The 25,339-nt window shown below is 52.7% G+C and overlaps 1 long non-coding RNA gene and 1 other non-coding gene across 2 annotated transcripts; one reads left to right on the top strand and one right to left on the bottom strand.

The window, feature by feature from the left end:
• Positions 1–1,147: 1,147 nt before the first annotated feature.
• LOC116154115 (uncharacterized) lies at positions 1,148–18,381 on the bottom strand. Its single transcript, XR_004137999.2, has 3 exons — positions 18,359–18,381; positions 3,042–3,185; positions 1,148–1,286 (listed from the first exon to the last, which is right to left on the bottom strand). It is a non-coding gene; the product is annotated as an uncharacterized LOC116154115 (long non-coding RNA).
• A 6,660-nt stretch (positions 18,382–25,041) lies between these two features.
• On the top strand, positions 25,042–25,114 carry TRNAA-AGC (transfer RNA alanine (anticodon AGC)). The gene has a single exon. It is a non-coding gene; the product is annotated as a tRNA-Ala (tRNA).
• The last annotated feature ends 225 nt before the right edge of the window (positions 25,115–25,339 follow it).

Genomic DNA, 25,339 nt, shown 5'->3' with positions numbered 1-25,339 from the left:
AGGAGGCAGGGTGCCGTGACACCACGTGCCCGGCCTTCCTGGGGCTTGTGTGACCCTGCTCTGTTCACTTCTGTTGCTGAATGCTCTGACACACTTGCTATACGTCCTTGAGAAAACCACCTGGATAGCCATCAACAGCAGAAAAACTCATTTCATTTACAGCATCAAACTCCAGTGCTCAGGGCTAGGATCCCAAGTGCTCAAACCTTCAATTCAAAAAAAATCCCATCACAAAGGCTCTGTGAGTTCCCCGCAGGGTGATTCTGTGACTAATTTCCTGGAGCAGGACACTGACCCCACAGGGAAGGGTCTGGGCGTGGCTATCCAGCTGTCCATTCGAACCGCTTCTGCTCCTGTGTCTTACCGTGGAGGAAAGCCCATAACCTTCAGGCAGAGTGAGGGAAACGTCATCACCTGCCGGCCCACAACCACTGGACCGAAGTGGACGAGGTGAGATGTGCAGGCGCAGACATTCGCCCAACAGGATGGGGACGGAGGCACTAGCGGAGAAGGGACTCCCATCACACGACATCGCAACACCAGAGCACTCATCACAGCGCTGTTTTAAGAACAGAGAAAAGTGGAAGTAATGTTGTTATTAATCAGTAGGGAATTTGATGAGAGAACGATACATACAATGGAAGGTCATGAAGCCGTCACACCGCGTGTGAATTACAGGAAATGAGGACCACGATGCATCTCTACTGAAAGAACTGACAAGAGCTTACAGTATGACACTACTTCTGATTTGAAGTACATATTTATGCACATAGGGCTGTATATCCTAGAAAGTTATAAAGCGAGACATACAGGGTACTGATCTCTACATGTAGGATTACAGGTGACTTTTTATCTGAACTTTTAAAATATCTTCTGACATTCTTGCGGCGATCACGATTTAGAATCAGAAACAAAGGTGTTTGCAATTTTGAGAGCTACAGAAGCTGGAGACAGAGCTAACTTGTACGGGGCAGAAAGCTTCCTTATGTATGTAAAACAGACTAATTTAGCAACAATATTTGGCCCCACAACGACAAAAGCAGCCAAATGTTCCTCTGAGAAGTTTGGCTGGGAAGCAATGCTTCTTTCCTGATGACTGCCGCCTCCCCCAACCCTGTGATTTATTACAGTAATGAAGGCTTGTTGCAGAAAATTCCAACAAAGTGTGTTTTATTATCTTGCACAGGGTGATCCAAGCAAGGCATGCAGCTCCCCATCTGTCTGCTTCGGGTACTGGGACGTCCAGGGGGAGGGAGGGGGTTCTGATCCTGCTCGCCTGTGCAGCCCTGTTGATGGGTAGACAGTACAACGTGTGATGAATTATTCATGGAAGAAGCTGTGAGACCATAAATATTCAAAGGGATACATCTGGTTTCCCTGATGCTCCATGTAGGGCAGAAGAAGTACATTTTTATGAAGTAGAACAACTTGTCAAACCCAAATCTCTTCCTGCCTGGGCCCAAGCTCCACAGGAGAAAAGGCTCTTCTGACACTTCACGGGAACGCCCAGCTGAGACTCGCCGGTGCTGAGTGCGTGTGCAGGGCTTTGCCTGGATAAGAGGATGCCAACAAACAACTCCAGCCCTGCTCCCCTTTGTAGATTCCAGGCCGTTCTCAGGGTCTGGGGTGGGGAGAGACTCCCCACAACACTTTTATACACTGAAAAACGGCCTTTAAGACATCAGTTGAAGCCATAGAAGGAGAAAAAGGAGAAGAAAGTGTCCCCAAAGGGATCTGCGGTCGGGGGAGAGCATCTCGGTGTAGGATGGGGGCCTGGGGCCCCACCAGGACACTGACAAGGCTGCTTCCTCCACAGATTCCACCCCAGAAAGAGAATGAAACCTGTCCTGACACCAACGCCCTCAGCCACCGGGCCTACCTCTGCTTTAACATCCACCTGCGCAAGAAGGGACCAGAAGGAACAGTCTGAAGGACCCAGCGCAGGGCAGGCGAGGCTGCTCCTCACTGCACGTGCGCCAGGGGGTCCTCCGATGGACGCTCTCCGACTAACTCCTCACCCGCCCTGCACCACACGCAGCCCTCCAGCCCAGCCCTGATGGACGGGATAGCTCCTAAACCGGCCCCTTTCCAAGGTGCTTCATAAAACCCCTAATTCCAAGAAATGTTAATAGCTCCCACATGAACATAAGCGTTCTGTATCTACAGACAAGAAAGTTCAGGAAAAATTGAGTAAAATGACCTTCTTAAGTTTCTGGGAACAAAACCTGTGGAAACACACACTGCGAATGTCTAAGATTCTGTAAGGGACTCTCCCCTAGGGCACTTCTGCAAGGTCTGGAGACAGTTTCTGTTGCTAAAACTGGGGGCCGGTGGGGGGAAGGGGTGCTCTGGCAACGTGGGGTGGGTTGAGTCTGGGGATGCTGGTAACAGCCCAGGACGTGCAGGACCACCCCACCCGAGGAACTGCTGGGGCTCACAGGTCAGTGGTGCTGTGGCTGGGAAACGCTGGCCTAAACGTACTGACACGTAAGCCCCCGCCCCGGCCCCGGCCCCACAGAGCCTCTCAGGCGACCAGCTCCTTCTATGATTCGGGGTGGGGGGTAACGCACGGGGCTCCAGAGGGATGAGAACACAGCAGGCTGGGTGTGAGGCCCTGGGGTGGGGTCTGCACACCCAAGACCTGGGAGCCACCTGCTCAGAGAGGACCGGCAGCCCATGCAGGCTCCCCTCTGGGACCCTCCTCCACGCAGCCTCTCTCGTGACACGAATCTCAGCAGACTGTGATGTCCCTTAGCCAGGTGGCCTTGCCCCCCATCCTGCTAACGGCCCGCACGGACTTCATCTTCAAATATGTGAGTGAGGGCATGAGACTTGAAGGATCTGGAAAAGGCATAGCAGCAAAGTCCACATATGGATAATAAATGTTAAAGCAGACGTAGCTGGTTGCGGAACACAAGACCTTATAAATCAATGACCCCCTCGCCAAAACCCAAGATCTCAACCTGGAGGTAACTGACGGCCTCTGAGGAGGTAGGAATTCTGTACACTGAAGAGATTAGAGAGTAAACTGAGATTCGTACCGGGCTCACAGGATGAGTGAGGATGCAGGCATTCCAGGGCGACAGGTGCCAGGACGACGGGTCTACGGTACGGACCAGCGGGAAGGCCTGCGCATCAGCCCACGGTGGGAATGATGCATTGTATGAAGGACCTGGGAGATGAAACTGGGGGGGAGACAGAGGACTCCTCAGTGCTGGTCGATAACAAATTATTTTTGGCCAAGTTTTTTTAAAACACTGGAGTACTCATGACTAAAGAATACAAGGCTGGACTGGCCCAGGGAGCACCGCTGAGCTGATGAGTATTAAGACCAGATCGTGGTGTTTTAGTTACTTCTGAAGACAGTTAACTACAGAAATATGAAGCTACGGTACAATTCTAAGAAGGTAACAGTCTTCCCTTACCAGTTAGTGGTTACTGAAGTTCTAGACTCAAACATTCAGTTGAGTTTGAAACTTTCATTTTAAACCTATTAATCTGTCTTCAGTCGACTTACTTGAAATCAGAGACAAAACTTTAAATTTTAATTCATGTACAATCAAAGATCTTTGTCCTGTCATTGGGCAAAGTTTTCACTTATTTTTAAAGTCCAAGGGGAAGGCATGCAGATGAATATTATAAGTTACCCAAAGAAATGAAAGTTCTGTTATAGGACAAACAGGCTTATTAAAGACAGCTACTGAACTGCCCCATTGATGAAGAAACTTATTAACAAATGACAACCAATGATAAAGTATTAATTTTGATCAGCTCACTAAGCCGCAAGAAAACCCCAGTTATGCTTAATCCTTTTCCTTCCAGCCCACCTGCCTACCTCCCCACCAACCGCTTTTTTTTTGTCTAGGAGAGCAAATCTCATCGTGTTCTGGAGAAAGCCCTGGGCAATCACCAATGAAAGGTCAGTGATGCAGATGTAGGTAATGAAGGCCCTTCACAGGAGATCTTGGTGGACAGATCACTGCCCAAGGGGAGCTCGAGGTCCCATCTCTGCCGCCCTGTGACAACCAGCCCGGTCACGAGGAGAGCCCACCTCCCTCCAAGACCGAAGGCTGCAGCGACTGGAGACCATTACCCCACCTTCCACATCCGCCTTCTGGCAAGGGGACCCTCCAGAGCCTGCTGCTTGTCACCAGGGCCATGAGCCAACAATGGCTTCACCATTTGCAAATGTTCACAACACAGAGTTCTGCAGGTGCCCGCCCGACGGCCTCAGTGCTGCCTCCTGGCCCACAGGGCCTTTATCTGGCCCTCTGGGAGAGTTTGCCAGCCTTGCTCGAGAGGGCTCTCTTGGAGATTATTATACAGATGTGACATGAGATGGTTAAAGACCGATGCGGCAATTAAACCGTGACCCTGGGGTCATTTCACCTGCCGGAGGGAAACCGAGGACAGCAACAGAGAACCCTCAAACTAAACACAGACACCAAGGTCACGTGGGCTGGCGCCATGAGAACATGGACCAGGGCCGGTGGTGCGCCCACTAACACGTCAAGAGGTCGAGTGCCTGCTGGTTCACTGCTATGACTCAGTGCCTGGGGCAGTGCCCGGCACTCAGTAGAAGCCCAGGAAATATTTGTTAATGAATAAATGGTAGCCAGACTCCCGTTCCCCTCGGCAGCACCCTGCGGGAATTTTATGTTATGAGTGAGCACATGTAAATTAAAATGCGTAAGGACATGTAGCATTTAAGGTCAGCCCTTGAACTCAGATGTGCTCAAAACATCACTTTAATTACAGTTCAAGTCCTCTTTCCTCGGGTGGGTGGCGCCCTTCAACTGCCAAGCTACAGTGTGGTTCCAGAGTCTCGTCCAGCGCCGCAGGGAGGGGAGTGGGCCTGCCCGCCTGGCCTCAGCCAGGGTCCTTGCGGAGACGCGTGAGAGCCCACATCCGGGGTATGCCACACCCTTCCCCTCCTGTGACACGCTCGGGACACGGAGACCCACATTCCTTTCCACCTAGATCTGCGGGTCTCAGCCAGAGGGACAAGTTCACGGCGCCTGGAGGACTTTCTAACAAGGACTGATGCCTGAGCTTGCCCCTCTGACTTCAAGTGCTCTTGGGTGTCGATTTCTCTTTATTGAGGTGGAATTCCCACAGTGTGCGATTAGCTACTTTGAAGTGAACAACTCAGCCACACCTAGTGCTGAATCACCCGCATCCAGTTCCAAAACAGCTGCATCTCCCCCGAACAAACCTTGGACCCATCACGTGGTTAATCCCCACTTCCTCTCCCCTCTCCCCTGGGCAACCAATCCACCTCCTGCTTCTGCACACCACGCCACACGGACCACGCAGCACGGGCCCTGCCGCCCGGGGCCTCTCACTTTCAGCACAAGTTCCTGGTCCACCCCTGCTGCTGCGGGCGTCCGTCCGTCCGTCCCTCCCTCACGTGGCTGAGTAATGCTCCAGCGTACGAGCACACCGCAGTTCATCCATCCGCCTGCCGACGGACGTTTGGGCTGCTTCCGTCCTTTGGCTGCTACGCGCGGTGCTGCTGAGGCGTCCGTGAGCATCCGGCCACGAGCACTTGTCTGAGTCCCTGTCTTTGGTTCTTTCGGGCATGTGCCCAGGGTCGGAATCTCGGAGACCTGCAGTAACCTTGTGTTCAACTTCCTGAGGAGCAGCCAGGCTGTTTCCACTAGGAGGAACCGCTTCACGCGCCCACCAGCAAAGCAGGAGGCTTCCTGTCTGTCCACGTCCTCACCAGCACTTCCTCTGCTTTGCTGTTTCCTGTTCGTTCAATTTCTCGTTCCAGCCCTCCCAGCCGGGGAGAAGTGGCACCTCACCTGTCACTGGGGTTTTGATTTGCGTTTCTCTGATGCCTCAGGACGTGAAGCACCCTTTCACGTGCTTAGTGGCCATTTGTATGTTTTCTCTGGAGAAATGTCTCTTCACGTCCGTTGCCAGGTTTTGCCAGTTTTTAAACTGGGCTGTCTTTCTGTGGTGAGTTGCAAGAGTTCTTTATATTTTCTGCATAACAGACCCTTTCCAGACACATGATTTGCCAATATCCTCTCCCACTCTACAGGCTGTCCCTTCTCGATAATGGCCCTTGCTACCCAGAAGCCTCTAATGCTAATGACATCCTACGTGCCAGGTGTGCTTTCATCATTCGTGCTTTTGGTCTCGTATCTAAGAACCCGTCAACAAATCCAAGGTCCTAAGATTTACCCGTGTTTTATTCTGAGTTTCATGATTTTAAAGCTCTTGTATTCAGGTTTTCAGTCCACTTGGAGTTAATTTTTGTGTATTCTGTGAGGTATGGTCCACCTCACTTTTGCATGTGGATGTCGTATTGTCCCAGCAGCTTGGACAGACTTTCATATGACTCCTCCCAGGAGATTAGCCAGTTGAAAGAATCACTGACTGCTGACCAGCTGCGCGACCCAGCGACACCTGCTGCCTGTCCCCAGTCTGCGAGGCTCACTCCTCCCACTTCCAACCCCAGCTTCTTACAGTCTCCCAGACCACAGAAGAATTTTTCTAGTCTGGGGACGGGGGAGCTCTGGGCTAAGCATGAGACTGAGACAAGCTGTCCACACACACTGCCTGTGGAATTCAGGCCCTTGGGGACAAGCCTGGGAGATTTAGGGCTCTGTCTGCTTTCAGTCTAAACACATCGTTCTCGAGACTCCTGCTGGTTCTGAGGCTGTCATTCGCTGAACAGCTTCTTTGCTGGACCCGTAGGCCATGGTACCTACTCAGGCCACCGCCCGGCACCAGCGCCCGGCTCTCTGCTCACAGTACATGAGATGCCTTCCTTCAGTTTCCTACAAATGAGCTCCCCTTGCTGCAGGGGCTCTAAGCACCTGGTCCGAATTAGCAGAGAATCGATTTACAGAAGATTGTTTGACAGTAACATTATGGTTTACACTTTCAAAATACACGACAGTTCCTGTCCACGTTCTCATTTCCGGAGAACTCACGAGGCAGGTCTGGCAGACGCTGGTTCCACCCTGCATGAAGGAAAAGTGATTCTGACGTGAGTTTGACCTGTGCTCCAGCCTTGCGCTCCTCCTGCTGTGTGACTGGGAGCACGCCAGGCAAGCCTGGGAAAGAGCTTCGGACCCAAAGGCCCCATTAATCCAAGTACTGACTGGTCTTGGAGGAGGGCGAGCAGCTGGGATGTGAGATCAGGCTGAAAGAGGAGGAGTACGGCTCTGAGCAAAGAAGGCTCCGCCCTGCAAAAGCCGCAAGGGGAGGGGCCAGGTGGGCAGTACCTGGTACCTGGGGTTACCTTCGACTGTGACCTCTGTTAATGGAGCCACTACCTTATTTCCCTTTGCGGACAAAGACTCAATCTAGAAACTTCTATGTGTTTTGCGGCTCTGAGAGTCCACCACTGACTGCCTTGTCACTAATCATGCACGACCCGATGCTCAGATAACTAAACTCAAGCACTGCCCAATCCAGTCTGCCCGGCGTGTACACTGCTGCGGTAACCAGAGTTCTACACTCGCGTTCCAAGCTCTTACCCCAGTGCTGTGTTCAGCAAGGAGCTGCAAACCGCGTTGATAATTATTCCGCCTTCGGTCTGCCTTCTCTTTGGGCTCGCTGACCCCGTGAAACCAGTCTATTTTTGCCTTCCCCCAAAGAATAAAGGGCCCTCTCACCACTGGAAGGTAAGCTGACAGTTCAGTCAGATTTCTGGGAGCTGCTTCTCAATCCTGAGGGAGCAATTAAAACTCCAGAGGGGCAGCCACCAGTGCTGGAGAGGCTCCCCCAGGAAAGAGTGCTGCTCCCTGGCAGGCTGAGGGTGGGGGGACTCAGGCCCCGGGGCCTGCTCACGTGGCCCCGGCAGGCTCAGTTTGGCAGACCCGACCCAGAGTTCTCTACCTTCACACGCATGGTCGCTTTGTGAAAATGCTTCCAACTTTGGGGCATGGGAGCTGTCCTGGTCCCCGAGGGCCCGTGGCCTTCAGTATGGTCTGCGCTGCTGGGCAGGCACCGGGCTGCCCTTCCAAGTGCGGGGGCGCGCGGGGCAGGCAGCAGCGATGGCCAGGGGCAGGTGTGCGCGGCACAGCTGGGTCAGGCGGGGTGGCACACGGGGGCTCAGGTTCCCAGTGCAGGGGGACTGCCAGGCCGAGGCTGCAGAAGCGGGGCAGCCCTGCCGGGGGTCCTCAGCCCGCCCGCCCGCTGACCGACCTCTCAGAGCAGCCGCGGGGCGTCCTGGTCCCGCCGCGGGCCTGCAGCACCCTCTGCTGAGAGACTGAGCGCTGTGCTCGCGCTGCGGGGAGGCGCCTGACGGCGAGCACGGTTACCACAGAGCAGGACCAGGGCGCCGGGGGCGGGGAGCGAGCAGCAGATGCACCGCGGACAGAGGAGGCTCCTGCACACGTGAGCACCAGCCTTGGCGTCAGGGATGTTTTTATTTGCTTGTCTGTGAATTTCCCTCAACCTCTGCCAGTTTTCCATCGATTCACGGAGTCTTTCTCTGTCCCGGCTTGTGCTCCATCACAGCACAGAGGAGAGTCCTCAGGCCAGCCTTTTGGGATTAACCAATATCAGACTGACCGTTGCTCAGGACGTTCCAAGTCTGAGCCATGTTCTCAGGGCTCAGCAGAGAGATGTTTTGTCTGAGTCCAACCACGACGTGACGCTGAACGTCAGCCCTGCCAGGGGGATGAGGGAGAGGAGCGTGGCTCCTGGCCCAGCGTCTGTGCAGTCTGCACGCACCTGCCAAGGTTCCAGGAGCCGGGCCTGGGCAGACAGCAGCCCTGCTGGGCCTTTGTCTGGGGTGCGGTGTGGCAGCGGCTGCAAACCCCCCAAGCGCAATTCAGCAGCCACCTGTTTCTCTGGGTCATTGCTGCTTCGTTTTCTGCCCTTTCCTTTGTTCAGAAGCATCTGTCCCTCGCAAACGCCATCTTACTGGCTTGTACTGAGCCCGTGGCATTTGGAATTGCAGCAGCGTCTCAGCATCAGACACAGATGTGAACACATTTCTGAATGAACCCTTCAGCGAGCTTCGCGGGCTTCAAAGTCGAGGGGCAACGCCTCTTAAAGAGAAACATCCTCATGACAATCTCCCTGTCCAGAAGTAAAGGTGACATAGGACGTGAGCAGTGATTTACAGATGCTGAAGCGGACAGAGACACCTCTCCTGCTAATAAAATCGAGCTAACTTGGAAAATGAACACACACGTAAGGGTTCACAGTCTTAGCGGTCGTCAACGCCTCTACCCAGCCCACTACAAAAAATGGTCAGTTTATACTGACGCACACTCGAACTGTTTTTCTTTCTATGATACACTGTGGTGTTCTTTGCACATCAGCGTATAAAGAATTCCACCTTTGTGTGAGTGCGTGTGCAACGTGGGCACACCCTGCACTACAACGTTCTTCGTTCTGTTGATGGGCACTCACACAATAAACCATCCATGATTCCTGGAAGTAGAAATCTCTGGTCGCGGAGTATGAGTGAGAATCAGTAAGGATGACAAGCTCGCCCTCCGGAGCGCTGTGTCGATTTACAATCCCACGACGGCAGAAGGCGGAGCAGTCATCATGCTTTCAAATCTGTGCCAATATCAGGGGCGAAAAATGAAATCACAACACAGTTCCCTTTGCATTTCTCGTCAGGAGTAAAGTGGAGTGTCTTTTCCTGTTTCATGTGCCTCTTTTTTTCCCTCAAGCTCTTCTCGCTTTTGAGTCCTGGGTCTTCATTTTTATCAATTTGTGGACACTCTTCATTTAGTATGAAAATTAACCCCTGGTCTGGGATATTACTCGGAAGTGTCTTTCCCCACTTTATTTGCCTTTCGACTGTAAACAGGGAACAAATTTCGGCATGGCAAGAGCACCATGAGTAGTCAGATTTCTTCACCTTTAATTTTACGGCTTCTGGGTTTCATGTTCTCAGGCCTTTCAGCTCCAGGCTAGGAAAGCTCTCCCAGAGATTCTTCTGGTAGTTGAAGGTTTTATTTTTGCCTCTAGATTTTTAATCCATTTGGAATTTATCCCGGAGTCAATTGTCTTACACCTGCTTACCCATTTTTCCACTGTGGTTGCTTTAAAACATGTCCATAAATTCTCCAACCCTCCTCCCTTCAAAAGGTGGAGGCTAACTCCTCTCACCTTGGGTACAGGTCAGACTTAGTGACTCACTGCCAGTTAAGAGAACGTGGCAGAAGTGAGGGTGTGTGGCTTCTGAGACCAGGTCATAAAGGAGACGGCAGCTTCTGCCTGGCTCGCTCTCGGGTCACGGTTCAGGGGACAACAGCCACCATGCTGTGAAGACACCCGAGCAGCCATGTGGAGAAGTCCCACGGGAGGAGCTGAGGCCGCCAGCCCACAGCCAGCCATCAACCCGCACACGTGTGAGCGAGCAGCGGAAGCAGACACTCCAGCCCCAGGCTCCAGCTGAAGCCCCCCGAGCCAAGAGCGGGACTGAGCCCTGGAGAGACCCCAAGCCAGAGCCACTCAGCTAAGCCCCTGGTGAATTCTTGCCCCACAGAAACTGTGGGAGGTGATACATGTTCAGCGAGGTGTGAAGACACAGGCTGCGGGGACGAGCTCTTCTGCAGCAGGAGGTAACTCACACGTCTGACAAATCGTTTCCTGAACAATCTACTTCCCTGCTAATTGTACTAAGTTCCTGCACGTATGTGGACCTATTTCTGGATTATCTCTTACGTTCTATTGATCTATTCCACTGGGGGGGAGGTGCTGATTTAATCATAAAGCCTTTCAGTTTTAACGTCTGGTATAGGACAAATCCTGCCTACCATCCTTTGTTAATCCAACCTCAAAATTATATTATTATGATTACTGGAATTGACTTTATAAATTAAGTTAGGGAGAAATGACACCTTATGATGTTGTTGTAAACCAGGTCCCCCAGGAAACACGCTAAGATGAAGATGTGCATGCAGAAAAACTTCTAGGGTGTGCTCCTCAGGCCAACACCTTTGAGAGGGTGAGGGACTCTCCCAGATCCATGGAACAGAACAGAACTGGACAGAGAGAGGAGCTGAACGGCGGCAGAGACCTCAGCCGACCCATGGGGGCTCTGAGCTCGGGCTGGCCCTCCACGGACGTGCACAACCGCGGCACGTGGGGCACGGCCCTTGTACCCTGCACTGGCCAGTCACTGTTGACAGCTGTCCTCAGGGAGAAGGGCTACTCCTGGGCAGGGCAGCGCCCTCGGGACAACTTGAGGACAGAAGCTCCAGGCAACACTCCCAGCAGCTCAGGAAACCAGCGCCTCAGTCCTGACGGGGAGATCTGGGCGGTACGCACACGGGCCAGGCGTAGAGTCTTCCTACCCAAGACCACGGGACAACTGCCCTTTCGGTGAAGTGTCCTCTGTAGCCCTCAGGGGTATTTTAACGCATCCCTGGTACAGACCTTGTCAATTACTTGTTACGTTTATTTCTCATAATCTCAAGTTTTGTGTTGTCAGTGTAAACAGGATCATTTCTCCCAATTAGTTATTTATCGTGTTTGGAACGTGAAAACTATGATCGCTGCACTACAGGTTTGTGCCCCGACGCCTTACTAAATTCTCTCGTTCGGTTTCGGGTTTGGGTCCTTGGTTACACACACATGACCAACAAAAACCCAACTTTATATGGGTTTTGGGGTTGAGATAGATATATTTTGTCATGTTAAAGAAATATCCTTGGTGACTTTTTAGAAAATGAATCCACATCTGTGCTTTACTGCTTCCTCGGCTTTATCCTAAATCTTGTCAAAGATGACAAATCATGAACTTTTTTTTTAAAATTCAGGACTTCTGATTAACTGCACCAGTGATCACCTTGAAATAATACAACACAGGAGATGAAGGGAGTTGAAAACTAGGTTCTCGCCCTGGTTCTGCCCTTGATGGGCCAATGGTGGCCACTCACGCCCCCTTTGGCGGCTTGGGTCTGCCAGCGTGAACCAAGGGGAGAGATGGTGGTGGAGGCAGGTAAGATTTGGTTGAGAGACAGGAACCCCCAGCCGTGCGAAAAGGGTACAGACGCGGGGCAGCCAAGGGAATGGGTTATGTCCGCTGACTCGCGGAATCCTAATTTACCATTTCTTTAACCCTCAATTAGTGAGAAACACCAGATTATAATTATACTCTCAGGGTGTGAAGCACTCCCAACAGGAAGCAAAGATGATCAGTGATGCTTGGAAGTCCCCAGGCTGTAGCTCACCCTAGACCCTGCCTTGCGCCCAAGGGCAAACTGTCCCTCCCCACCCCCCGTTCCCCGAGAAGCACTGCAGACTACAGTAAAATTGGGGGAATTAAAACAACAGCCAACGGGGTTTGTCTCTCTTGTAATCTATAATGGAAAAGAATCTGAAAAAGAATATATGTGACTGAATCACTTTGCTGGACACCTGAAACTAACACAACATTGCAAATCAACTAAACCTCAATTTAAAAAAAGCAAAAGCAGGATCTGCTTCACCTCCGTGCTCTGGTTCCTGTAAGGAAGAGGGAATTGGACACTGAAAATACCAGAGACACGTGTTCCCACTGCGTGGCTGCTCTGACTGAAGGGTCCCCAAGCGTTTCCCTGGAAGCCACACTGAGGGGCACAGACCTCCTGAATGAGCTTTTCCACTGGTGTCCGCTTCCCTCTCCCTTCTTAGAGCTTAGAACATCCACACAGACACTTCCATGAATCTTCCCGGGGCGCTGCTTTGTGGAATGCGGCCTCTTCACATTTCTCTTCCTAATACTTAGGAATAACTGTTGCGTACAATGTGCAGACTGGTGTCTCCTTCCCTGCGGCGGGGGGTGCACACACGTGCACACGCGCACCTGCTCAGACACACCCGTGCGCACACTTTACCAGAGGCGCAACGACAGTACGCATGTGAGAGAACACAGCCTGTGAATTTCGCTGGTATTGTAAATTTCACAGACATGAAAAGTTGGGCTCTTTTGGGGGCTGTGCTAGTTGAGAACATAAGAAAGCTACAGAGAGCATTTTAACATGAGCTCTTACAGATTACTTCTTGAAAGAAACCTTTGGACACTCAGAACTTCCGGTTAAACTCAGCCTGCCGCCTCTGCACCCTCGGGGCTCTCCCCTGACAGGGGGCTGGTGACTCCGCCGGGCCTTTCCACACCGGGTTCTGTCTGGCCCCTCCGAGTCCAGGGCTCACGCCCTCAGGCCCTGGACACCCCTGTGGTCGGAGCAGCCCAGGGAAACCCCTGTCGACCAGCCCAGCAGAGCAGCCCTTGGCTCCAAGCATCTAAATCATCTGACCCTCTTCCCAGAAGGAAAACCTCCTTCCATTACAGAAATCCGGAAGAAATTCTGAAAGACCTCTCAGAACTGCACACATTCCTCCTGGTTTCACCAAATACTGTCCACTGTGTGCTCTGAACGCCTCCCTGCATCCCACGAGCACGCAGTGAACACCGAGCGAGAGGACAGCCGGTCACCTCTGTCCCAGGATGTGGCGCTGAGTCTGGCCCCCAGAAGCCTGTCCTCCAGGGAGAGCAGGTCAGGGGGCCGCACGTGCCGGCTGGGCTGAGACCCCAGAAGGGGCAGGCTTTCCAAACCACCTTCCTGAATAAATGATGGATTGAGCAGACGGTGCCAGCACTGTGCTGAACATTTTCCATAAATTACCTCATTTCATTCCTTTCAAGACATTTGAGAAACAGGCAGATTTACCCCCATTTTACTGCTTGGACTCAGGCACACCAGTGATACCGGCGTCTCAGACTGTGACAGACACGAAAGCCGAGCGCTTCGGGGAGCGTCGCGGCAGGTGCGCAGTGCGGGGAGCCTGCAGGGGTGGTCCCAGCAGAGGCAGAGGGGCCCCCACCCGCAGAGTGGCTCAGATGTGGAGCTTGCTGCCGCCACACCCCCAGCAAGAGAGGAAGAAAAGTCCATTACTTGCATGAATGAGGCCTCCTTCGGAAGGGTCCAGGTGCCTGAGGGGCCCAGGAAGGAGACCGGCCTTGGTTCTGCTTTTTTTTTTTTTTTTTACTGTATGTTAATTTATTTTTTTATCTTACTGGAGTAAGAACACTTAACACGAGATCTACTCTTAAGAGGTTTTAAGTGACAGGCAGTCCTGTTGTCGGCACCACGCTGTCCAGTCTCTATAGCTGAGGCCTCCTGCTCGACTGAAACACTGTACCCGCCACAGAGCAAATCCTCCCCTCTACCCCGGCCCCTGAAAAACCACCACCCCACTCTGACTCAGTGAGTTCGGCTATTTTAGGTACCTCTTATAAGAGGAATCACGGAGCACCCGTCTCTCTGTGACTGGGTTATTTCACTTAGCATAATGTCCTCAGGGTTCAAGCACGTTCTTGCAAATAGCAGGACCTCCTTCTCTCTTTGAAACCTATTTTTCCAGTTTTATTGAGATATGTACATATATATAATAATTGACATACAAAGTTGCATTAGTTTCAAGTGAACATAATGGTTGGATATTTATATATATTGCAAAATGATCACCACAATCAGATAGATTAACTTCCATCACCCCAAAGAGGTAAAACATTTCTTCTTGTGATGAGAGCTTTCAAGATCTACTCTCTTAACGCTCAAATGTTCAACACGGTTGTTTAACTACAGTCGCCACGCTATGCATCACATCCCAGGGCTTACATATCCTGTAACTGGGAGTTTGCACCCGTTGGCCCCCTTCACTCATGTCTCCCACGCACTCCCCCCAACTCTGGCAATTACCAATCTGTCCTCTGTGCCTATGGATCCAGGTTTTTTCAGACTCCACATATTGAGGGAGATCACACAATGTTATAGTACTCATCTTCCTCCGTCTCACTTCTTCACCTAGCATAACGCCCTCAAGGTCCATTTATGATGTCACAAACGGCAGGATTTCCTTTTTTAATGTCTGAATAATATTCCATTGTACAATGTCCATTCCATGTTTTTCATCCCTCTCCCCACCGTCCCCCTTTGGTAACCATAGATTGTTTTCTACGTTGGTGAGTCTTTTTCTGTTTTGCAAGTAAGTTCATATCCCACACTTTTAAAATCCATGATCCATCAATGGGCATTTGGGTCTTTCTACCTTTTGGCTCCTGAGACGAGTGCTGCCATGAGCATGGGTGTACAAACACCGCTTTGATCTCCTGATTTTGATTCTTCTGGATAAATGCCCAGAAGTGGCACTTCATTTTCAGTTTCGGGAGGACCCTCCATGCTGTTTTCCAGAGCAGCTGCCCCACTTTACGCCCGCACGGACAGCGTACAAGGGTTCAGTTTCTCCACATCCTCGCCGACACTTGCTGTCTCCTGCTTTCTTGATAGCAGGCATTCTGACAGCTGTGAGGTGCCACCTCCCTGTGGTTCTAACTTGTATTTCTCTGACGATGAGGGACACTCAGCACTATTTCATACACCAGTTGGCCTTCTGTGTGTCTTCTTTGGAGAAATATCTATTCAAGTCCTTTCCCCCTTTAAAAAATCAGGTTATTAGTTTTTTTGCTATTGAGTCCAAGAATGTTCCTTATATGTTTGGGACATTAACCCCTTAACAGGTATGTGGTTTGCAAATATCTCCCCCATTCAGTAGGCTGCCTTTTCTTTCTGTTGATTATTTCCTTTGCCTTTTGGTGGCAGTCGGTCTTCAGTGTTTCGCTGGTTCTCTGTAAAACTATTTGCACCAAACTACATTCCCACCAGCAGTGTAGGATGGTTCCCTTTTCTCCACACCCTCTCCAGCATTTATCCTTTGTGGACTTTTGAATGATGGCCATTCTGAATACTACTCTTCCATTAAAAACAAAACAAAACAAAATAATGCCATTTGCAGCAACATGGATGGACCTAGAGATAGATCATAATTCTAAGTGAAGTAAGCCAGAAAGAGAAAGAAAAATACCATATGATATCACTCATATGTGGAATCTAAAAAAAAGGGGGGGACACTATGAACTCACTTACAAAACAGAAACAGACTCCCAGACTTAGTAAACAATCTTATAGTTACCGGGGACAGGGGGTGGGAAGAGATAAACTTGGGAGTTTGAGATTTACAAATGCTAGCCACTATATATAAAATTAGATTTTAAAAAGTTTCTTTTGTATAGCACAGGGAACTATGTTCAATATCTTATAATGACCTTGAACAGAAAAAAAAAGAAAACAAGTATATGTATGTACATGCATGACTGGACATTGTGCTGTACACCAGAGATTGACACGTTGTAATTGACTGTACTTCAATTAAATAAATAAAAATAAAAATAAAAAAACATTTGCAAACCCTCCCCTTCCTTCCCCTTCTCCCCTGCCCTGCTGTGGGTGCGGGGAGAAGTGAGGTAAGGCGCCTCCCTCGGCAGACAAGCTCCTGGTGCCTGACCAGGACCGGCTGCCACTACTTAAATGCTGCAGTGTGATGTCGTTTCTGTGAACACACACGCCCAGTGGCAGCCAACGCCTTTTCTTTAGAACTGACATTCTCGCACGTCTGCTCGAATGGACTCCATCACTGCTCAGGTTTTGAAGAGGTGAGCGGTAAGTGAGCCCTGGGCTCACGTGCACAGAGGAGGCTGAGCACGGCACGCCTGCACTCGGAAGCGTGAGGAAGGCCCAGTGGGCACTGACTGTCCCTCTGGTGGCCTTCTGTCTCATCTGTGCTGTATGCCTTCTGAGCAGAGCGACTCTCACTTCTTGTCTAAACCAGGACATTTTTAAGACTGAAAGGAGCATGCCTAAGAATTATGCTGGGACAGCACGTGAGAACGAGGGCTGTCAAGACCCAGACTCCAGAGCACCTCCAGGACGTCCTATAGAACAGTGTGCAGAATTAACCTTTACCTGGAAAGTGAAAACCAGTCCACCAGCAATGGCCTCCCCACCTTCCCTGTGCTCCCTGAAAAAGCTGTGCTGGGCAGGGCTCTGCTGGGCCCCAGGTTAGGTGCAGGTGCCAGTGGAGGGGCACTGCTCCAGCTGGTGACTTCTGTGTAGGGCAAACGTGGAAACGTGGCCCTGTCAGTGGGGGGACATCAGGGTGCTAGGCAGAGTGTGCTGGGGGTACCTGGCTTACAGGCTTAAGGGACCCAGGAGCCTGGAGTCCAGGCCCACAGAGGACCAAGTGCCCAGGCCGGGAGCAGCACCCAGTGTCTGGTCTAGTGGGGCGCCTCCTGCTGGGGGAGTGAGAGAAGTTTCCCCCTACTCTCAGGGGAGGGGGGGGGTCCCACATGACCCAGAACAAGCTCTCAGGGTCCCTGTCAGATTCTCTGCATTTCAGAACAAGTTTACAGTAAGAAATGCAAGACAGAAGGTGAAGCGGGCAAAGAGGAAGAGAGAGGAAGGGGTGGGGAAGCGGTCCAGAGCTGGTGAGGACTGGGCTGGGCAGAAGTCAGCCTGCTTTAGCGACAAACAGTGCGACCGGGCACATCAGGCATGAAGACACTTATTGGAAGGGCCTAGAGGAGCTGCAGAACTGAGAGCCCCTCTGGAGAACCAGGCGAGCAGGCGGAAGGCCGCAGGGCGCCCGAAGGTTCCCAGCGCTGGGCGCAGGTCAGCTCCAGCTGTTTCCTCAGTCTGCTCTCACTGCGCTCCAAGCTGCAGGACAAGCATCCTGTTGACCCGCTGGGCCACACGCCCACTCCTGGCCGCTGGGGAAGAGGATTTGATGGCAGCTCGGCCTGAGGCACCCACCGAGACAAAGACGCTGCTTCAAAGAACACCTGGTGCTCCATCCAACAGAAGCGAGAAGGCGTGCTAAGTGGCCCCACAAGTCGCATCCATTCCTACCAGCGTTTCTTTCTTTGGGAGCAGTGACTCCTGCGCGCGAAGGGTCCCGCAGAGGGGGGGGGGGGGGCGGCTGACCTGGAGCAGCTGGTTGCAGAGGAAGCTGCAGAGGACGAGGAAAGTGGAGGAGTCTGGGCGGGGAGCAGAGGACGGGCGGTCGCAGCCCCGGCTCCCCGCAGGGTCAGTGCGGTTGGCCGCGCCCCCTTCTCAGAACTTAGAGCTTTGTCCTCCGTGGGCTGCGGCCACTCTGATCCGGATACCTCTCCCACCTTCCGACCTCTTCTTGCTCCTGCAGGCCCTTCCTCCTTGCCCTGCCCTTGACCTTCGCTGTTCCCGAGTCCCACCCCCAACAGTGCCTTTTTCCTTCTCACCCTACACTACCTCCCTGGGGCTGGGGGCTCTCTGGAAGCTTCCGTCATCGCCTCCCGGCAGAGACCCAGCATCAGCGTCCAGCCCATGTACCCTGCAGAGCTCGGACCCGCCCAGGCCCCCGACGTCCCGGGGCCGGCGCCGCACGCAGCACGTGCCCGGGAGCTCCCACGCCCTGTTCCAGCGTCTTCTCCCCCCGACACGCGACACGCGGACGCTTCCCTGCTCCAAGTCCCAACCCCTGGGGCCTCCCCTCGGGCTCACCACCGACTCACCGACTGGCCCTCCTTCGTCCGCCTCTCTGTACTTGCGGCTCCGGCCACCCACACGGCCGTCCCGGGCGGCGGTGGGCTCTGCCCCTGGCCCGGCCGTGCCCACGCCGGGGCTCGGGGGTCCTGCGCCCGCTCCGCGCGCAGCCCTTCGACGCGAGCCGGGAGGCGCTAAGGCCCCACTCGCTGGTGGCCTTCCACCTGCGCACCTTGAAGGGGTCGGTGAGTCAGGCCGCGAGCCAAGCACGGAGCCCCCCGGGTTTGTCCCCCAGAGGGCTTCCTCCCGAGACAGCCAGGGAGACAGAGGACAAATCTCTAACCTGCCTCCTGAAGGCAGGCGAGGGGCTGGGGTGCTGGGGGACAAAGGAGCGGGTCGAGCTGAGACCGGCAGGTGGTGGGTGGCGGGGTTGGGGTGGGGGACTGGAAATGGGAAAAAGCCAAGGGCGTCGTGGTTCTGCGCAGGCGCATCCGAGCCGCAGGCGGCTCCGCGGAGGCGGGAAGCACGTGAGGCGGGGAGGTCCCGCCCGCCGACGTCACAGCCCCGCCCCGCATGCCCAGCTCGGGGTGGGGCGGTCCCAGCAAGTCTTAGCGAGTTGGAGCTCCAGCTGGACCGAGCTGACTCCCAGTTCCTGTAAAAACCCTCATATAAACATCTTCCTGCTTAGGCTACGTAAGGCTAGGAGGACACGAAAACTTTTGTAAAAACAATTAAAGTGAGCTTGCTCCATGAGCGCGGGGCAAGGCTCAGTGTCTGTTAAGCAAGTTATGGTTGAACGGGTCCAAGTGATGGCTGCCCTGGATTTCAGAGGCCAAGGTCCTGACTGGCCGAGCTCCTGGTGCCTCCTCCAAAGCGCCCTTTCTTTTCTCTTGACCGGTCTTCACAGCCTTTCTGCTTGTGCGGACAATCCGCGGTCCTCTGTGTGTAAAGCTCAGCTCCTGGGAACTCGGCTCAGACGGAGGTAGTCCCCCCAGGACGGGCTTCTGTCCGCCCGCATGCGCACACTCAGGCAGTGGCCACACGCCGGCCGTGCGCACGCTCGCGCACACAGGGCGTCCTCTCGGCCTGCCCAGGGGCACTTCACAGAGTCCCTGCCCTAATGTTGCGATTGCTCTTTATTTGTCCGGGTCCCCACCTGGAGGCATAGGCGGTGTCTCATTCATCTTTAATGCTCAGGGCTAGCACAGGGCCTGACATAAAGGGCTCAATCGATGTTAATTAAACGAACCCTGGCTGAACAACGGCTGTTTAAGAGACCAGCTCAGAAGCATGCCCTCCCCTGGGGTCTGATAGCCCAGGAAATGACCGTGTAAATTGAAAGTTAACTGGAAACAGGAAAAAGGGTTGGCCCACGTAGCATCCATCCCTGCATGGCAGTCTGTCTCATAAGGAGATACGGCCCTACGTGTCCCCTCAAGGGGCCAGTGGGGCAGGGACAGAAGCTGAGAGAAGGCTTCAGTGCAGGGACCCGAGAACTTCCTGACCCCCTCCTTAGCCACGCACAAAGCTCTTCCATCATTGTCAATCAGCTCTTGCCTTTGTTCAGTTAGGATTCAGTGATTGCAGGAGGAAAGGGCACACATGGCCAGGCAGAGGGACACAGTGTCCGCTGAGGCGCACGTCACCTTAAACTCCCAGTAACGGCCAGCAGCAGCGATGCTGGACAGCACAGGGGACAGCGGGCTTGGGAGGCACAACCGTGGTCAAAAGATGGCCAGGAGGGTCTGTGGAGTCGCGCAGACACCGAGGAAGACGAGCACGCTGACTCCTGTGCAGGATCCTCCACACCCCCTGCGCTGGGACGGCCCGGGGCACCACAGCCGCGGTGCTTCTCTGGTGTCTTTCAGTTCCCCAAAGAGCTTAGAAAGAAAACCAAAACCTATGATTTTCTAAAGACTGAAGCTATTACTTTAAAGGGTTTACATTTTAGCAACCAGCCTCAAGTTCTGTTTCCCAGGAAATACCTTAGGCCTCACACAAAAACAGGTTATTAAGGAATGAAGCTGCCATGCTGACCCCGCCTGCCAGCCAGGGATGGGACGGGGACCCTGGACATCCTGATCGGTGGATGCCTCCAAGAAACACCCAGCCCCGATAATTTAATAGAAAAATTATGTCAAGTCTTTGAAGATTAGAGAACTCTTTTGCCTTTCAAATTGTTTCAGATGATAGAAAGAGACGAGAAATGTCTTAATTCATTTTTTGAAGCTTTATATTACTGCCAAAACAAGACAGAGTGTTTTTTTTTTTTAAAGAAATACTATTTGATTAATCTCACCTGGTAATGAGGACTCAGAAATCCTGAATAGGAAATGAGGAAGTGGAATCTGGTGCTACATTAAAAAAATAACAACCATGACAAAGTGGGATTAATCTAAGAAGAGAAGGATCATTTGATAATAAGAAATACTTTACTATAATTTCTAAAATGGATAGGTGAAACCTACTGCAAACATGTCATTTCACTTAGGTGTGGGCCTAGCACACAATAAAATCCATGCTTTGCTTTTCCATGCATGATTATGTAATAACAAGTATTTCCCTGCCATCCTTGTAATCATCACTGTGACTTGTTTCCTTGGTCTGAAGTTTCTGGAGAGGGACTACTATGTCAAATTATTTGGATGTGTTATATTATATAAAAAATTGACCCCCCCAATTGTGTTAGTATGTAGGCTAACACATAAGTGCCAATTTCACCATAATCTCACCAAATTTTGGTAGTTTTTAAAAATTTATACAATCTAAGAAGTATAAAACTATTTTATGATTAAATTATGGTTTCCAATATTTTACACAATATGACTTACTGACACAATCTGAATTACTAGAGATTTTGATAATCTTTCTTGTATTAATTCACAATTTGTCTAAGATAACCCAGAATTTGCTCCCTTTAGCCCTACCCAAACTTAGTCCCTCCAACCGGACACCTAGAGCACAATTTCCTTCTGTGTGGTTTCTGTTGGGAAGCCTGGCTTGGAATCAAGCCTACGGCACCAGTTCTTTGCCTCACCTGTGACAGCCACCACTCTCGTCTGTCGCTCATTCTGGAATCTCTTGTCTTTTGGGGGCTCTTTTACTGGGCTCATCTCTCTAACCTGTTCCTCACTCGCACCCCTCGGGGCTCCCAGGATCACAGCACCTTAGAGCTCTGCCGTCCAGACCCCCACCCAGAGCAGCCACCCTGCAGCCATACCTGTGCCCTGGGCCTGGCTGGATGACATCTGTCAGCATGTGTCACCACAGCCCTCACCTCTCAGCAGAGGCAGATGGACACCTTATTGACACAGCACCGCAGGAAACCCATAGACCAACTGAACTAGCCATGTCTACATCACAGAGGAGCCATGTGTCCCAGCCAGTCGCATCACTCAGAGGCTTTGCTTTCCGAATGTAGAACAAAGACACTTTGTGGTCTTTGGGTTTTGAGTAACCTTCCCCATTCTGGGCCCTGGAACCACATTCCCAGGAGCCCACCCAGACTGCTGTGCCCAGATCCCAGCTTGGCAGTCAGTTCTGCTTCTCAGTGCTAAATCTTTGCGCTCCAGCAGTCTTTCTTCTTCTGTTATACTGGTCTAGCGAGTGTTCTCACAATCCATGTCCTATTAATTAAACCAAATAAGGATAAAAATAAAATGTGTAGCCAAGTGCAAGCAAGTATTCACAGTGTGGCAAATGCTCTCAGTGAAGCCGTTGTGAACTGGCCTCCCAGCAGCACCTCTCAGGTGCTCTGTGGACTCCCCCCGCCCGCCCCAGGCCCATTCTCTGATCCCCACTCCTCACACTGCACAGACACTGGGGAGTCTGAGCTGTACTGCATGGGCAGGCCTGCAGATGAGGATCCGGGCTCCTGTCCCTCCCTCCGCACTGCCGCTGGCCTCTGCCGGGGGCTGCACTGACCACCCCTCCTCCCGGGCCTGTGTGGCCACGCTGACCTCTGTCCTGCTAGGGTTCTGACGCCACTCCTTCCCCTCGACCATCTGGCCTGGAGGTGGACCCAGCTTCCTGCTGTTGCCCGTCCTGGGGGATTTCACCCTCCCTTCAGATTCTCTCCACCAGACCCTCATTTTTGTGACAATTGCGTTCATTAAGTTATCCCGTGTTGCTCCAGTGGGGACAAACGGTCCTGGGAGAACAAGATCACCCGTCTCTTCACCTGTCTCTCCACCCACGTGACCTGGGCTGGCAATACTCCCCTCATCCCCCAGCACATGACTAGCTCAGAGGCGGGCAATGATCCCAGCAGGGCCAGCAGAGTCTGGTCCTGGGAGAGAGAGGGACTCTCTGCTTTTCGGATTCCAAGGTATCAGGATTTAGGTCTGGCTCTGCCCGTGGCCACTTCCCCACCCAGTGGAGCAAGCCTGCCCGAGAATGAAGCTACCACAAGGAGGGAACAGAGCCCAGAAGTGGGAAGTATCTGTGACACTGTGTGAGCCTGCGGGTCCACACCTGCGTGGCGCCACCCTCTGACCTTCCAGGAGTGAGCCATGAAGTCTTACTTGGCTTAGTTTAGTCACTGTCACTTGCCACCTAAATTTACGTATCAGGGGAAGCACTTCTACAGTCCACATCCCAGTCTCACAGGAGACCGTGCATGTGTGTGGATGATGTGTGTGGACCAGGCACCTGCCAGCACGGTGCTCGTCACGACTCCCCTTCGTTCTCACAGTGTCCTGAGTCCTACTGCCCAGCCCACCACCAACACCAGCACGACCTCCCTCAGCATCCTGCGTCACTGACCAGCGGGGCCCCACACGCAGGCTTCAGGTGCCCAGGGTCCAGCCAGCTGGTCAGAGCTCCCCTGGACCTGCCCCAGCCAGAGGCTGCAGCACTGCCCTAGGAGGATTCATCAACCTTCTTCTGCTCTCCTGGTCTCAAGCTTTCGTGGCCCCTGCCCTCCCGGAGTGTATATTTTGGTGATGGAAACAGACATGAAATGATCAGCATTTTCTTCCTAAAGCACAAAACTGCCCTCCTCCTGGAGAGACCGCTGCTGGGGTTTTCGCCACCTTCGGACAAGGAGAATTTTCACCGGGACGTTAAACAGCTGCCGGTCCAGGCGCTGCCTGGCCTTCCTCCTCGCCCCTCCCTCTGAGCCAGACTGACCCTCACACGCCCATGCTCACCGCCTTCCGCAAATCAGAAGTGACTGCGCTGCCCCTGTGACGCTCATTGTCTTGGGCAGTGACAGATGATGTCGCAGGGTCCGAGAAAATTAAGTCATCAACTGCCAGGCACCCCTGACATCATCAAAAATGTGCAGGCTGGAGAGCCACAGGCCCTCGACTGATTGTTGGAAATAATGGGCGAGAGGCAGGCAATTATGTGCTGCCATCGGGCTGCGCCGCTGTGAAGGGGTGGGGAGCTGTGATGCCTGCCCGTGGGTCATATCAAAATTTGGAACCAGAGCCCAATTTGAAACAACATAAACTAAAAGAGTTGATTAGACCAGGTGTCATTTGGGGTGCACCTCTCTGAACTTCCCATAAATCCCTGCAGGTTATAATCTAATGCACAATAATTACACCCACTTCTAGGCGGCCGGGCAGGTGGACGACCCGTGGGTGACGGATGCTTCCAGCCTTGTCTGGACTCACCTTCCAACCCACAAGACTGCTTACTTCCCTGGCCTTTCAACCCTCCTGCATCATGCAGACCGCAGCCATGGGCACAGGCAGAGCCCGCAGTCATTAAGGAAGATAATTATAACCAGAGCTGCCCATTGAACTCCCCTAGAGGCATGTCACAGAGGAGACAGCAGAGGTCTGGCCCCTGGGCACCAACCCCAAGGTCCTGGGCAGGCCCGGGTGTAACAGATGACACACAGAGAGGGGCTGGCCTCCAAGCCCATTAGGATGTGGGCTTGCTCTAGCCCGGAAGCAGGAAGGGCAAAGGTCAGGAAAGAGCCAGCCTGGCTTCCCCGAGCCACTCCAGACCTTCGCCTGCACGCCCTTTGTGGGGGGACCACATGCATAGCTCCCTGATTTTCAAGTGTGGAGAATTTCCAGGTGGGCAGGGCAGCCACCGCCTCAGCTTGAAGCTTAAACACCCCCAGCATTCGCCTTCCCTTGTCAAGACTGATCTCACCTCGCTCTGTGCCTGGGGCCTGGCCCTGGCAAGAGCCTCTCTAAGGCCCCAAGGCACTCTGGTAACGCGAGAGCCTACGTGGGCCGTGACCACGGGCCTCCCAAGTTCACGGCCCCGCACCTCCAGGTCACCGCCCCTCCACTGAAAAGCACTGCGGACCTGGCTAGACATCCCCAGGTCCCTGCATTGACTTTCCCGTTCATCTACTTACTCATTTAAGAACCCAACTCTGCTACTCACTGTTCTTGGCCCTTGGGCTGCAGCGGTGAGCTGCCCTCGCGGGGCTAACATCGGTCCAGGGAAGACAGACAATAAATAAGACAACAAGTAGAAACACCAGCTAGTTACAGGGACTTACAGACACACCCCACGGTGACATGGTGCAGAGTGTGGAGCCGGTGCTACTCTGGGGCGTAGGGGATGCAAGTCTGGATCGGTATTAGTGAGTGGAACACAGGGGTTTCTATGAGTGTTTTGTTTCTTCTATTATATGTCAATTTATGAAGCACAGGTATCTACTTGTTTCCATCTGTTTAAGCAGGAAATACACACCAGAAACTGGGAGTCACTCCCAGGAAAAATCCCAAGTAGCCAAGGAAGGGGAGGGTGTAGCTCAGTGGTAGAGCACATGCTTAGCATGCATGAGGTCCTGGGTTCAATTCCCAGCACCTCCATTAAAATAAATAAGCAAACTCATAAAGAGATAAATAAACCTAATTACCTCCTCCCTCAAAAAAACCCCTAAAAACAAAAAACAAAGTAGGCAAGGAGAGGAGGACAGCTCAGCACCGGCTGTTGCACAAAAGGACAGGCAAGAGCAGGTTCCACAGGGTCCTCCGAACGGCCCGTTAGCCAAAGAGGCAGGCCCACCTCACTTCCGACGAGGCGGAACTCTGGAT

This window comes from Camelus dromedarius, chromosome 7 (genome assembly GCF_036321535.1).
Source record: "Camelus dromedarius isolate mCamDro1 chromosome 7, mCamDro1.pat, whole genome shotgun sequence".
Classification (NCBI taxonomy): domain Eukaryota; kingdom Metazoa; phylum Chordata; class Mammalia; order Artiodactyla; family Camelidae; genus Camelus; species Camelus dromedarius.
This window is presented reverse-complemented; position numbering and strand designations above follow the sequence as displayed.